This window comes from Pleurodeles waltl, chromosome 5 (genome assembly GCF_031143425.1).
Source record: "Pleurodeles waltl isolate 20211129_DDA chromosome 5, aPleWal1.hap1.20221129, whole genome shotgun sequence".
Lineage (NCBI taxonomy): Eukaryota > Metazoa > Chordata > Amphibia > Caudata > Salamandridae > Pleurodeles > Pleurodeles waltl.
Window position 1 is genome coordinate 199,243,098 of NC_090444.1, and position 14,258 is coordinate 199,257,355.

Here is a 14,258-nt window from a genome sequence, read left to right on the forward strand (position 1 = left end):
CGCTGGGCCCAGAAGATCCCTGAAGTCCAGCTAGGGCTGTCCTCCCAACATGGGCGGGGTGCACATTTGAGACTGACCCATCCCCCCCCACAATGGCCTGCATTCTGGCAGTGGTATACCCAGAGCTTGATGGGCATTTGAGGGGAGCACAGCAGAACAAAAGGGTAAGTCCAGGGCATATTTTTGCCTGTCACATTGCCATGTTGATGTGTCCGGTTTGGCCAACTCCCCCTGAAGATTGGGGATGGGCCATGTGTGACACACACGATGGGTAACTGTGTAGGTATGGAAGTTGGTGCATGGTGATGTGCCATGCCTATTAGCCTAGGGATCTAGGGCACAACCGAGTACAATCCAGAAACTATTTACTCTTCAAAGGCCAACACATGGCTGTGTACACTGATCAATTAGGTAATGTTATTTGTTGTTGTGGGTGTAAGTTGTACACAACAGTCCACTACTCTTCAGTGTGATAGCTCAAACAAAATTACATAATGGATCACTGTTCTCAGCCATATGGCTGCTCAAGTGAGTATTTTAGCATGTGTCCCCCAGAGGCCACTTGTCTTCAGTGTGTCACAAGTGCTGATGCCTCACAATTGGAGTTGTCTGTCATGTGAAGGTGGCCATCATACATGTGACATAGCATACATTGCTCTTTGGGTGCAGTTACAGAGCAATATTTTCCCTTGGTGAGTGGGGAATGTGATTTGTGTGACATCACTGTTGCCATCATTCCTTGTGCCTATATGTTTTCATGTCTTCCTTTCACTTTTGGTGTATCATTTTCACTGCTGTTTCATTCATGGGCTACCTGTCTTCTAAGGATGATGTCTATATTCCCTCACATATGTGTGCCTGCCAACTTGTTTTTGGAATTGGACATATGTCATGGGGCTACGTTTCATGTGGTGCCACAGACAGGAGTGTGTCACCATTGATTGTTGGCTCACACATACCCTCACCCGTGATGACATGTCATTTGGTATGTAGAACAGCAGTAGCAATGAAGGACATGACAGGTATGACTACAGGTTTTTACCCACAATGTGCATTTCCATGCCTTTGATGAGCCATCATGTAGCAACATGTTCTGGGTCTTCTACATGTGCTTGAGAATCCCTGGGCCTTTCCATCATTCAAAGGACTATTGGCTTCTACTGATGCAATCAGTGTATGTTATTGTCAGGGGTACCGCTCAAAGAGGTGATTTCCCTGGGGCTACCTGATTTCGCACAATTTGTCTCCAGTGTACATTTCCGTGCTAGATGTGTTATCCATCTAAGCAACATTAGTACAATCTCCTTGACTCCATTAGGACAATTTACACCTGGTGAGGTGAGCATTATTCCAGTGTGACATGGGTATTTCCATGTCACCTTCTTCATGTTACTGTACTTCTGTCAGCAACATGCCAGGTTTTTGGACCATCATTTCTTCATAATGTAGTGTTTGGCATGTGGCGATTAGCTGTATCCATGACCGTATGTGTGATCTGTGTAAATGAACTTTGCATTGATTTACTATTGTATGACAACAGGTAACAAAGAAATGTTACATATGGCAAAAAACTGAAGGTGATGTTTCCTACTTGTTCAATGGGTACTGTGATTGCACATCTTCACCCATGCAATTGGAGTTGTCTCTGGTTGTGAATTTCCTGTGGGCAACTGTTGTAAGTTCATGTTGCATGCATGAATATGGTGTGGCAAATGTAGGAGTCACTTTGGTGGAGTTTGTTGGTTGGGCCTACTTTACATCATGGTAATATTTGCTAATCACAGCTGTTGTTCAAGTGTGATCAGAAACATGTAGTGACCCTATTTCTCTTTGTATTTGTAGCATCATCCCAGGCAAGAGAGGGAGACATGGTGGAACCAAGTGGGGAAACATCTGGCCACAGTACCTCAAGTCATGACACCACCGACACGGAGGGACCCAGTGACCGGGAGGGTGAGGGGAGTGCCACAGAGGACACAGGATCGCCTTTATAAACTCCTGATTCTACCTCCAGTGGCCACTTCCTAGTGGTGGCAGACTCATCAGGAAGTGCTCCTGTACCATCCTTGTCCGCCACCCCCGTTTCAACATCCCCCTCCCTGTTGTTCCCCTCCCAGTTGGCTGTGACCGCTCACCCAAGAGGGTGGGCATCTTCTTCACCCCAAGCACCTCACCTCCTGCCCCTGTTATCCCTGCTACCCTGAGTAAGAAGGCTATTAACCTCCTGAGGAGTATCTCTGTGGGGAAAACTGCCATTCTGAATGCCATCCAGGGTTTGGCCAGCCAACTCCAGCAGACAAATACCTGGAAGGCATTCACAGTGACATGTCTGACCTACAGAGATCTGGCCTCCTTACTGATGGCAGCCATCCACCCCTCTCAATCCTCCCCATACCATCTCCCTCTTCTTAGTCCAAATTCCCTATTCCCATACCTGTCCAAAGCACACAGACAAATCTGCACACACCCACCTCAATACACACATAAACACAAGCACCACAAGACACACCGGCACACAAGCACTCAACAGTCACCCACAGATGCCACAAAAACCCACCATTCCAACAGACACCCTCACCGACCCACTCACCTTAACCACTGTACCCACAGATACCACTACAACACCCAGTGACACCTCCACCACACCCACCATACACCCAGACAACACCTCACATCCACAGACCCACACACCTCAGGCACCATACCCCCAGACACATCCACCATATCCACCATACCCCAGACAACACCTCGCGACCCACAGACCCACACACCTCAGACACCATACTCCAGATACCACCCCAGCATACACAGACACATCCACCACACCCATCATATCCCCAGATGCCACCTCAGCACCCACACACACATCAACCACTCCCACATTACCTAGCACCTCCAGCTCATAGCCCCCAAGACATGCAATTGCTCCCACTCACACACTCAACAGACACCACCCAAACCCAAGCATACCTCACACACACATACACCAAAAGCATCAACACCCACAGGTAAGACCACCACTCCCTCAACTTCCAAAACCCCAATCCCTTCTGAAGATCCTACCTGTTTTCCCAAGGAAGGCTTCCTTTTTAACCTGGCCCTTTCTCCTGTGACCTCCAACCTGCATCCCAAGCCCAAGAGGCCCACATTCCAACCCATCCCCTCTATAACCTAGTCCTCCCCTGTCACACCTGCCCCCTGGCAAGCACCCATACCCCTCCTCCCCCAAACAGTAAGCCCACGCCACCGAAGACACAGCCACCCCTCCCAAACCCACCCATCCCAAATCCGACCTCACCTCCCCAAGCATGATCACTGAGGTGGTTGCATGCCCACTTGATGCCCCTTTCTGTGGAGGTTCCCTGGCAGTGATTGGAGTCAAGATTGGAACAATCATGTGGATGGACTACAATTTGGACTGGCCAATGTCCTTTGCTCTTTAGCATTTACTGTTAATAAACCCAAGTTGTTTTTTGGGTACACATTTGTCCTGCATTACTTTTCTACCTTTTTGCTGATTGCTGACCTTTTGCTGTGGTTCGTAAAATCTGACTTTGCGGGTAGTTGAGGTGTCATCCAAACAACGGTAAACGTTCACTGTATAGATATCCAATTAGGGTGTCATTGCATTGTGCTTTGTTTGATAGGGTAAGTATTTCTTCTTGGGTTGACCAATGTCAAGATTGTATTAAATGTCCACTTGATATGGATCGGACATTCATCTCATGTGTGAAGGCTAGAATTTTGTTTGTCCACACATGGAGATTGTTCAATTGTACTACCTTCCTTTTCAATTGACTGACCATGTGTCCATTTTGATGTGTGTACCTTCCAGCTACTTCATCTACATGTATGGCCCATGCTGTTGCTGTTGTATTTGCTTTCTTGACTTGCACTTACACATTTGGCAGATAGGCATGTCACTTGACTCTACTATTTTCTGTCCCTGAGATACATTTTCTGGAAGTGGGTTGTCTTGCATATTGTAGTGTGATATTATTTACCACCATGACCATGAAGTCAAGGGGGATGCCACTGACGCCTCATGTTCACGAAAGAAGTGTTGAACCAGCGATACCAAATGGCATTTCTCCATTAACTGTTTGTATCTGGCTGTGTTCACACTCCACCTCCCTTGGGGGGGAGACACAGGTGGTCATTATGACATTGGCGGTGAGTGATAAAGTGGTATAAATGCCACCAACAGGCTGGCGGTAATTACCGCCAAATTGTGACCATGGCGGTGAGAACTCCCATTAACTGCCAATGTATCACACCAACCGCCAGGACTTTAACACCATTGACCACGATGGTAGCAATCAACAGCCAGGTGGAAGACAAGGTACTGCCCACCATATCATGACCTTGCAACCCACCACGATTTCTGGAGCGGAACCAGCACCATCAAAAGCCTGGCGGTAAAGACCAAAGACTCACCATCATAGACACAGAGAAGAACAACGCCTCCATGGAACCGGAACTGCACGTCTTTCCGATGCTCTTCTATGCCATGCTTCACCTGTAACACCAATGCCGACGAAGACGACGACGGTGAGTATAGTCGCCTAGCACACAAGGGAGGGATGGAGGAAAAGGAGAGTGGCACACACAAGCACAACACACAACAGACACACACACCATGCACACAAGAAGCTGCAGACGAAAAACAATGGCACACGACACACGACATAATAAATGCAAGGACAGCAATAAGGCAATACTGAGAATGCATTGAATGGGAACAGCCACCAAAAGAACCTATTGGATAACAAAGAAATATGTATAGTTGTCCACAAAGGGCCAATGACAAGTCCAAAGTACTAGGGGCTCACATGGCCACAGGGCACAGTCCAAGGCCCAACACGTTACCTGACAATATCCTTACAGAACTGTGCAGGGGCATCATTATTGAAGTGGGCTGGCACCTCAGCCAAAGTCGCGAACTTGCCCACTGGTTCTGGAGGGGGCTCCATGCCCATTTCCCTTTTGCTGGGGAGTGCAAGGTCACAGTCTCTCAGGTGGAGAACTTGCCCACCGGTTCTAGAGGGGGCTCCAATCCCATTTCTCTGTGCTGTGGAGTGCAAGGCTACAGTCTGTGAAGTGGAGAACTTGCCCACTGGTTCTGGAGGGGGCTCCATGCCCAATTGACCCTGGTGGGGATTGCAAAGCTGCAGTCTCTGAAGTGGGGAACATGCCCACTGCTTCTGAAGGGGGCTCTTTGCACAGCAGTCCCTGGAGGGTGGCCTACATATCTGTTGCTGGAGGTGAGGGATGCACTGTCTCAGCTGGAGGTGAGGGCTCCGTGACTACTGATAGTAGTGGTGGTGGTGGTACCCTGCCAGACTCTGCTGGAGGTGAGTGCTGCAGTGTCTCAGTTGTGGAAAGTGCCTCCTGGGCAGCCTCTGCTGGAGGTGAGGGCTGCTGTGTCTCAGCTGTGGAAGGTGCCTCCTGGTCAGCCTCTGCTGGAGGTGAGGGCTGCTGTGTCTCAGCTGTGGCAGGTGCCTCCTGGGCAGCCTCCGTTGGAGGCAAGGGATGCTGTGTGGCAGTTGGAGGTGAGGGATTTTTCACTTTCATGGCAGAAGGTGAGGGCTTCTTCCCTGTCCTGGCTGTTGGAGTAGGATCCTTCCCCTTCCTGGCTGTTGGAGTGTGATCCTTCCCCTTTTTGGCTGCTGGAGTGGGATCCTTCACTGTCTTGCCTCCAAGACTAGGAGGTACCTCAACTGTCCCTGTGGACTGTTTGGCTCAAGTGTTGGGCTGGGTCATTGGGACCCTGCTCTTACGAGCAGGACGGTGGGGTAGAGGGGGAGGGAAGAGGTCAAGTTTGGGCAAGGAAAGTTTTTAGGGACAGTGGGTGGGATGAGGGAGGAGGGATGGGAGTGGAGGTTGAGGGAGTGGTTGTTGGAGAACGTCTGCTGGACTTGGGTGCAGGTGCATGGGCACTGTGCTGATGTGAGGTGGATGGCTGCTGGGTGTCTGAGTGCCTGCGTTTGTGTCCTTTAGAGGGGGGGACAGACAGGGTGGGAGAGGACACAGGGGGCGCATGGATGGATGTTGTGGAGGTGTCTGCAAGTGAGATGTGTATGCTGCTTGGTTTGGTGATGCTGGTAGTGGACGTTGAAGCAGTGCATGCAGGTATGAGTGTGGATGTGACTGTTGGAGAGGTAGAGGAGGAGGAGGAGGGGGAGACAGTGGAGGCAGTGGATGTGGTTGTGCCTGCAACTGCCTGATTTTCTATGAGTGCTTGTGGGCTGAAGTGAGGTGCCTGTGTTTGAGTGTGCCACTCTTGTGTGTTCTCTTGTGTGCATAAATGTCGGTGTGTGTGCATGGGATGGGTTGTGGTTGAGGAGATTGGGACTGGGAAGTGGTAGTGGGAGAGGGGAATTTAGAAACAGTGGCAATGGCTGTCATCAGAGAGGATCTCTATTGGCCTGCCAATCCACTGTGGATGCCCTCCAAGAATGCATTGGATTGCTGCATCTGGGATGCCAGCCCCTGGAGGTTATTCACAATGGTTGACTGCCCTACAGAGATGGATCTCAAGAGGTCAATAGCCTCTTCACTCACAGCAGCAGGGTTCACTGGGGCAGGGCCGGAGGTGCCTGGGGCGAAGGAGATGCCCACCCTCCTTGATGAGCAGGCACAGGCAACTCGCTGAGGGGCTACTGGGAGGGCGGTGCTGGTACAAGGTGGCTTCTGTACCTGCAGCTGGAATGGTCACAGAGGTGTCCGCCACCACCAGGGAGCTTCCATCGTAGGAGATATCTGAGTCTGTAGTGTCACCTCTTGTCTCCGCTGTTGTGCTTCTCTGTCCCACTGGTTCCCTCGGCATCGTGGACTCTGCCTCCTGGGTCCTGTGGGATGCAGCTCCCTCTATAGCCGGTGCCCCAGCTCCTCTGCCACATGATGCTAATGCACACATGGACAGGATGATAGAAGGAAAAAGTGGGGGAGAGAGAGAAAGGGAACCCTGGGTCAATTACAGCACCAACACCACAGTTGGCATGCAGACCACCGTCACACACAGGAATCAGGATTGAGCACTATGCATTGCACTGCCATTGATTTCGGTAGATGCCACGGAAAGATGAGGGCCAAACACCGCCAACTACACCCCTCCTGGGACCCACAAAGCCCTGACTGACATGGAATGCAAAAAAGCTAGATTACCTGCATTTGCCGCACACCCATTACCCTTGAGGTAGATAACGCTGCAATGTCTGGCCTGGCATTAAGGGGCACCAACTAACTCACACTCAGGAACCGAATCCGATGCCACCTACCAATTATTGTAGTACTGCCCACTGTACTCACCCCCTTGTAGCTGCTGTGATGCCCTAAAGCACCCATCCAGCTCTGGGTAGGCCACTGCCAGTATGCGGGCCATCGCGTGTCAGGTTCTGACGGGCACCCCTTCCTTGATGGGAGGCCATCCCCAGCTGGGCCTCCGTGGTCTTCCGTGCCCAGCGTCTCGGGTACTTCCACCATTTCCTGCAGTGGGTGCTCTGCCTGCTGCAGACCCCCAGGGTCCGCACGTCCTTGGTGATGTCACGCCACAATCCCTTCTTTTGATGGGCACTGAACTGCAGAGGGAATGCAGAAAGGAGGACACCATTACACATACAATACAGCCCGGCACACTTATGGCCCACCAATCCCGTTTCCAACACCATTGGCAGACGGGCCTTTCCCCGGTCACACGAGACATGGTAGGTTCCAGACACAGGTCACAGCAGCACACGCAGTGCAGGTGTTGTCCTGTGGAAAGTCAGGAAACAAGTGAGTATTTGGATAGGAAATGGCGGTCACGTCCACTGCAGTGTATACGTCACACTGTCACCACCGGCGCTGATCCCTATTGGCCGCTGTACTCCATATTCGCCACTGAGGACTTACACAGCTGTGTAAGACCACCTTCCGCCACAATGCCTAACGTCGGCGGAGTTACCGCACTTCCACCTGTACCGAGAGACATGACAGGCGGTCGCCATTTCATGGTGGTAGACAACAATCAGATAAACCATAACTGCGTCACTGCCTAAAGTAGCAGATACATTGCCATTCCCACTGTCCCATCACATTGATGCTCTATGTACACTGAGGTGGTGATTCCACTGTTCAAACTGTGAAAGCCTACTCACTCTTGTGTCCCTTAGATAGATGAATAGAAGGAGGAGACAAACCCAGTGTACAGACCCCTTGTGGACTTGTCTACTCTGGAGGACAGGCACATAATACTCACCTATAGACTGGACAGGGCCACAATCACAGAGCTGTGTGTCCAATTGGAACCTGACCTGATATCAGCCATCCATCATCCCACTGGGATTGCCCCTCTTGTGCAAGTGCTATCAGTGCTTCATTTCCTGGCAACTGGTTCTTTCCAAGTGACAGTGAGCTTGGCAGCAGGAATGTCACAGCCAATGTTCTCATTCATGCTGGCAAGGGTTCTGTCTGCCCTAGTAAAACACATGTGCAGCTACATTGTTTTCCCCCAGATGGATGATTTGGCCACTTTTAAGGCAGGATTCTATGCAGTGGGTCATATCCCCAATATTATTGGGGTCATTGACTGTACACATATTGCGTTCATCCCCCCTGCCAGAATGAAGAGGTGTTCAGGAATCGGAAGAGTTTCCACTCACTGAATGTGAAAATGGTGTGCCTGGCTGACCAGTACATCTCCCATGTCACTGCCAAGTATCCTGGGTCGATGCATGATGCCTTTGTCTTGAGGAATAGCAGCATCCCATATGTGATGGCCCAACTACAGAGGCAAATAGGTGAGTCAGAGTCCCCACCCACTGTCTGTCAGTGTGTGCCTTGAGGTGTTATCCCCAAAGGATTGTGTAAGGCTAAAGTTTGTCCCTCACTATTTGCAGGTGACTCTGGCTACCCAAACCTTTCGTGGCTCCTGACTCCTGTGAGGAATGCCAGGACAGGGGCTGAGAACCGTCACAATGAGGCACATGTGCGGACCAGAAAAATAATTGAAAGGACCTCCTGAAGGCCAGGTTCAGGTGCCTCCATCTGACTTGTGGATCCCTGTGCTACTCACCCTGGAAGGTCTGCCAGATAGTAGTGGCAAGCTGCATGTTGCACAACCTGGCCCTCAGACGGCATGTGCCTTTTCTGCAGGAGGAGGAGACTGGAGATGCCCCCGTGGCAGCAGTGGACCCTGTGGACAGTGAGGATGAGGAGGCAGAGGATGAGGATGTGGACAACAGAACATCAGTTATACGTCAATACTTCTAATGACACACTGGTGAGACAGTGGAACTGATCATTGCTCTGAATGCAGGTAACCTAGTTTGTTTGCATTCCATGTTAGTCAGGACTTTGTGGGTCCCAGGAGGGGTGCAACTGGCGGTGTTTGGCTTGTTGTGTAGCCATTTTAGTTATAGCTCAATGCACGTTATTTTAACACACTAGGCCGCTGAGCACTTTGACCTAGATATATTTTATTCTGCTTCGCATTGTTATTTTTACAATAACCATTTTTACGGTCTTGTTTTATTTTTCATCTATCTAACTGTTTTTGCTTAACCCAGCACTGTGTTCTCAAACAAGACATTCTTGATCACTCTGTGCTTCATTCAAGGCTACAATTTGGTACATTGCCGGTGAACGTGGTAGAAGTTTAGTCTCCAACATTCGTCGAAAATACACATCCTTACGTAGGGACATTTTCTCAGAACATCAGCTTTGTTATTATAAAAACACTTCCTAGTCCCATTATACGTTAGGAGGGAGATTCCAGCCAGGGAACCACAACTGTATGCTGATTGCTGAATGCTTCGCTACAGATGCTAACACAGACCACAGGCCTTTGCTCAGGGATGAGGGTTGATGTCTTCCCGGGGGAACCTGAAAGGCAGCATTAGAGCTTAACATGCTGTGCTCAAATTATGACTTAGATAGGAAATAGTCCATCGATCATAGTGACAATATGATAGCATTATTCTTATGCTTCACTCTCCTTGTCACCATTTTAATACTGTCATGTTGTGTCGTCCTGGTTATTGCAGCTCACGCTTTGCTATCTAAGATGCAGTCGTTTTATTAAACCAATCACTGAAACATATACTGCTTCTGTTTGTCATTTATATATGAGACTGAATTGTGAATGAGAGAACCGGATGCGACCTGAGTGACCACGACTTCCCTGAGAAGCCTAATATGTCATGCGCTTGGCTGCCCAATGATCCCTATCCCCTGGTAAAGATGAGGCACTGCTAGTTAGCCAGAGCAAAACCCGGATTTAGAGCGACAGGTGCCACCCACAGTGGGTCAGACTCAGTCTCCCACACCGTGGACGATCTTGCTGCTCAAAATCCAGTAGTCTCATTAGAATAATGAGAGCCTATGCGACATGGAGCTGCCAACGTTTAGTCAGGCTCTAATTTCCGGGTCCTCCGGAGCATCTCTGTCTCATTATATATAATGACAACTCAATGCCGTATGCGGAGATGTCCGTGGTGCTGAGGAATTCCACCACAGCTGTGTAGGTGATCCTACTACAGCTGGAGGTTGTACAAGCTTGAACTTTTGAAATGAAGACCCTATTTTGGTGTGCCTTCTCTGAACTCATAGTGTTACTATCATGGCGAATCCACAACAGGTACAAATAGCGGTTAACATGAGACACCCTATAACCGCACATTTATTAGCGAATGGCCTAACGGCCCAGGAGGGTCCAGTCACATTTGTGGTGGACGCCCATGCAGCTTATAGAACAGAACTTTTTTACTCTTGGGTCACATTTACAGCAGTAGATGGGAACTCGAACACATTTCACCAATATGCACCTGCAAATGCGCCTGGACAATACAGAGCATACGCATATTTAGAGATACCTCTATCTTATCAAGAACATAATAATTGGCTTGATGGCGCCCTACCCCACACAATATTACCAGTCAGGTTAGGTCTGCTAAGTAATGACGGTCCTACCTGGCCTTTATAGGCCACCTATACACCACATCCTGATGTTGCAAATTTAGCAGTAGCTGAGATCCGTCGCTTACACATTAAATTAATAGCGATATATAGACGTTTAGTACAATTTGTGATGCAAACACTAAATACAAACCCAGCACGTGCTCCTCCAGCACATCCACATGCAGAGACGCCAGGTATAAATCCTGCGACAGTACATTCTATTATGGGTAAAGTACCAGCCAAACGAGAGGAGACTCCGTTTTGGTTAGCACAGAAAACTAATACGCTGGAGGCAGTATTTCCCCATACGGGACCTCAAGATAAACATAGAATATTAACAAAGTGCTTGCCTTTTGGGATGGTCCCTACAGTAGAAAACTGTAATACCTGGGGCATGGTATTTGCCGTGCTCTATACAACCGCACATGGTACACCGACACTTGCCAATTTACCTGAAGTGTTGAAACAAATTCAAGATGAATACGTGGCTGCCCCGGCCCTGGATTTGGGGATGCAATTGATGGGCAATTTTTCCTCAGTATCCTCAATCTTTTTAAGTAATCTTAAAGGGGAAGCAGTGGCGCTTGCAGTGCGCATGTGGCTTTGTGACGTTCCGCAACAGGATCAGGAACGAGGGCTGCCTAAAATAATAGCTGAAACCTATTCAAGTATTGGTCGAGATAGCTTAGGGGCCAGACCACTAAAAACACAATTTCAGGGTAAATCGAACAAAGATACCCCCAAGCAAGCACATGAGGGTAATAAGAAATGCTGGGATGAAAAGCAAAAAACTCCTAAGAAAGAGAGGGGAGAATCTCCGCGTATGGAGACCCCACAGAATAGGTATAATCTCAGAAACAGAGATAATATAAAGACGCCTAATAGATATCAATATACTGATACACGCCAATCTCGTTCCTTTCAGGACTCATCGGAAAAAAGAAACGAGAGAGGTGGGCGATCAGAGCGAAGAACAGAGTACGTGAAACCGAGACAGGAATCACAACGCTCTTCGGAGGTGTCTGTCAAAAAGGAAGAGAACCCCACCCAACAATAACAACAATTTAAAAAGAAAAAGGTGGCAGCAGTTGCAGTCCGACATGCCGCACAGGAAGAGGGTCCTCTTGAAGAACAAGAATTGGGCTCCAGCATTGCTAGACAGCGTGTCAGAGGTCACAATAATTTGCCGGAATCTTCTAGAGCATCTGGAGGTGAAAGCAACTGATGACTTTATACAAGTAGAGACTGCAGACATGCGTGGCTCCATGCCTGATAGGGTGTACAAAGTAATGTTACAGTTAGAAGGAGACACTGAACGCACAATAGACGCAATCTTTTGGGATCGCGTAGTACAAGTATATGATGTCTTGTTGGCCCTACAAGATTGGCCACCTGACTTTGTCCGTACCTGCCCATATGGAGAAGAAGCCATTAAGCCTTCTTTCTCGCCCCTTGTTCCAGAGGAACTCGCTGAATCCTATTCCATTGAATGGGCTTTGACACAAGCACCTGCATTATACAGAAATCACATGGGATGGGATAAAGAATCCCCCTACCATGTAATTCCAATTAAAAGTGAACCTCAGCCACAACCGCAGTATCCTATAAAACATGAAGCAAAAGCAACAGTGAGAGAAATACTCACGCAATTAGAGTACCAGGGTGTGATTGAACCCTGTGTCTCGCCAATGAATAACTCATTATTCCCCGTAGCTAAACCAGACCATTCATAAAAAATAGTCTTAGACTACAGACATTTAAACAGTCATACACGTGCCAAGCTATCCAAAACTCCCATAGCACAGCATTAATGAGCAACATAGTGCGTAAAAAATTCAAAACAACACTAGACATTTCCAATGGGTTTTTCTGCCAGAATATCGCGCCTGAGAGTAGAGAGTTAACAATTTTTAGCGCACTAGGCTCTCAGAAAAAATTATGTTGTTTACCTCGGGGTATAAGAACAGCCCAGGACTGTTCGCAGCTCGTGTCATTGTATTTTGCACGAGATTGACCCTGAAGCATTCTCCTATGTAGATTACATCTATCTCACGAATGATGAATTACTACAACATTTAAGACGGGTAGACCGCATTGCTGTAGGGTTTGCTGAATTTTGCTACAAATTTAACTTAAAAAAAACAAAAATAGCCTTCCTCAGCATCCTGTTCCTAGGATATGAGCTGTCAAGTGAAGGGAAGAGCCTAGCGCCACAATTCTTAGAGAAATGTGCACAGTTACAACCACCGAATACGATTAAAAAACTCCAATCACTATTGGGTTTTCTAAATTTTGTCAGAACTTACATTCCAGATTATGCTACATGCATAAAACCTTTATATGACTTAATATGTCCCAATTTTTCAAGTAAATTCTGGACAATTGAACATACACGTATTCTTCGAGAATTGCAGACAGATATGCTTGCAGCACAACACCTACATACGAGGGACAACAAAACACATTTGGTCATCAGAGTAATAGCTGGGGCCATCGGTTTCACCTACGTGACATTTAATGAAGGTGAGACAGTCCCGATTGCATACAAATCACACTTGTACTCAGCGGAAAAACAAAGCTTTGCTCCCACTGAGAAAATTCTCACTGCTGTTCAGATGGCTGTCATTAAAGAAATCTTGCCCAAGGAAAACGCATTATTGTCGTTTCTCCAATCCCAGCCCAGTTACAAAAGCTAGCATTCCAAACGCAAAAGCATTACATCCACGTTGTATACAATAGGCTACGTCTCTAACAGCCACTGATGTAGACTACATTTTTGACCCAAAGTTATAAACTCAGGAATTTTTACAATATGAAATAGAATATCCAGTTCCAGCAAATACTTTGCCTATTGACCAATATCATAGAGTCATGTACTTCGATGGCTCTGCACAATCCGCAATTGGAACAAAACATCAATATTCTGCTGCTTGCGCAGTCATAAGCGGCTATATGGAGGGCGATAAATTTTGTCCTCTACATACCTTTACACAAACCCTAGGGGATTGTACAGCACAGTTGGCAGAGCTAAAAGCTCTGCTGATGGCACTGGAACACACGGATCCTGCACAGCCTGCGCTGATTGTTTGTGATTCATATTATTGTGTCCAGTCCTTTAATGAATAACTGCATTATTGGCACCAGAATGGGTTCAGAGATTCCAAAGGCAACACCATTAAACACAGACTACTGTGGGGGAAAGTAGCTGACCTGAAAGAGACGCTACTGAATGTCCATGTTGTGCACACACTTGGACACCAGCGCCTTGGAATACATGTTGCTGGAAATACACTGGCTGATGAAGCCGCAAAGTCAGCAGT